Here is a 2,138-nt window from a genome sequence, read left to right on the forward strand (position 1 = left end):
GTGTTCTTCACAAAACAAACACATCACTTCCATGTGAGGAACAGATTGTGTCATTTAAGTGTACGGCCTCTAGAGGGCAGCAGAGGACCGTGTGTACACTGAGCCGCTGCTGGGATTGAACCTGTGAACTAAGTGACCACAAGACAAAGTTACACACCGACCTCAAAAAGACACAAAATGACACAAAGTAACTACAAAAACACACAAAATGACACAAAGTTACTACAAAAACACACAAAAAGACACAAAATGACACAAAGTTACTACAAAAACACAAAAACAAAACAACAAAAGTCATTTTGTGTCTCTTTGTAGTTGTTTTGTGTCTCTTTGTAGTTGTTTTGTGTCTCTTTGTAGTTGTTTTGTGTCTCTTTGTAGTTGTTTCGTGTCTCTTTGTAGTTGTTTTGTGTCTCTTTGTAGTTGTTTTGTGTCTCTTTGTAGTTGTTTTTTGTCTCTTTGTAGTTGTTTTGTGTCTCTTTGTAGTTGTTTTGTGTCTCTTTGTGGTTGTTTTGTGTCTCTTTGTAGTTGTTTTGTGTCTCTTTGTAGTTGTTTTGTGTCTCTTTGTAGTCATTTTGTGTCTCTTTGTGGTTATTTAGTGTCTCTTTGTGGTTGTTTTGTGTCTCTTTGTAGTTGTTTTGTGTCTCTTTGTAGTTGTTTTGTGTCTCTTTGTAGTTGTTTTGTGTCTCTTTGTGGTTGTTTTGTGTCTCTCTGTGGTTGTTTTGTCTCTTTGTGGTTGTTTTGTGTCTCTTTGTAGTTGTTTTGTGTGTCTTTGTGGTTGTTTTGTGTCTCTCTGTGGTTGTTTTGTCTCTTTGTGGTTGTTTTGTGTCTCTTTGTGGTTGTTTTGTGTCTCGTGGTTGTTTTGTGTCTCTTTGTGGTTGTTTTGTGTCTCGTGGTTGTTTTGTGTCTCGTGGTTGTTTTGTGTCTCTTTGTGGTTGTTTTGTGTCTCTCTGTGGTTGTTTTTTGTTTCTTTGTGGTTGTTTTGTGTCTCGTGGTTGTTTTGTGTCTCTTTGTGGTTGTTTTGTGTCTCGTGGTTGTTTTGTGTCTCGTGGTTGTTTTGTGTCTCTTTGTAGTTGTTTTGTGTCTCTTTGTGGTTGTTTTGTGTCTCTTTGTAGTTGTTGTGTCTCTTTGTGGTTGTTTTGTGTCTCTTTGTGGTTGTTTTGTGTCTCTTTGTAATTGTTTTGTGTCTCTTTGTGGTTGTTTTGTGTCTCTTTGTGGTTGTTTTGTGTCTCTTTGTAATTGTTTTGTGTCTCTTTGTGGTTGTTTTGTGTCTCTTTGTAGTTGTTGTGTCTCTTTGTAGTTGTTTTGTGTCTCTTTGTAGTTGTTTCGTGTCTCTTTGTTGTTGTTTTGTGTCTCTTTGTAGTTGTTTTGTGTCTCTTTGTGGTTGTTTTGTGTCTCTTTGTGGTTGTTTTGTGTCTCTTTGTAGTTGTTTTGTGTCTCTTTGTAGTTGTTGTGTCTCTTTGTAGTTGTTTTGTGTCTCTTTGTAGTTGTTTCGTGTCTCTTTGTTGTTGTTTTGTGTCTCTTTGTAGTTGTTTTGTGTCTCTTTGTGGTTGTTTTGTGTCTCTTTGTGGTTGTTTTGTGTCTCTTTGTAGTTGTTTGTGTCTTTTTGTAGTTGTTTTGTGTCTTTTTGTGGTTGTTTTGTGTCTCTTTGTTGTTGTTTTGTGTCTCTTTGTAGTTGTCTCTTTGTAGTTGTGTTGTGTCTCTTTGTAGTTGTTTTGTGTCTCTTTGTAGTTGTTTCGTGTCTCTTTGTTGTTGTTTTGTGTCTCTTTGTAGTTGTTTTGTGTCTCTTTGTGGTTGTTTTGTGTCTCTTTGTGGTTGTTTTGTGTCTCTTTGTAGTTGTTTGTGTCTTTTTGTAGTTGTTTTGTGTCTTTTTGTGGTTGTTTTGTGTCTCTTTGTTGTTGTTTTGTGTCTCTTTGTAGTTGTCTCTTTGTAGTTGTGTTGTGTCTCTTTGTAGTTGTTTTGTGTCTCTTTGTGGTTGTTTTGTGTCTCTTTGTGGTTGTTTTGTGTCTCTTTGTAATTGTTTTGTGTCTCTTTGTGGTTGTTTTGTGTCTCTTTGTAGTTGTTGTGTCTCTTTGTAGTTGTTTTGTGTCTCTTTGTAGTTGTTTCGTGTCTCTTTGTTGTTGTTTTGTGTCTCTTTGTAG

The sequence above is a fragment of the Echiichthys vipera genome (genome assembly GCF_963691815.1).
Source record: "Echiichthys vipera genome assembly, chromosome: 6".
NCBI lineage: Eukaryota > Metazoa > Chordata > Actinopteri > Perciformes > Trachinidae > Echiichthys > Echiichthys vipera.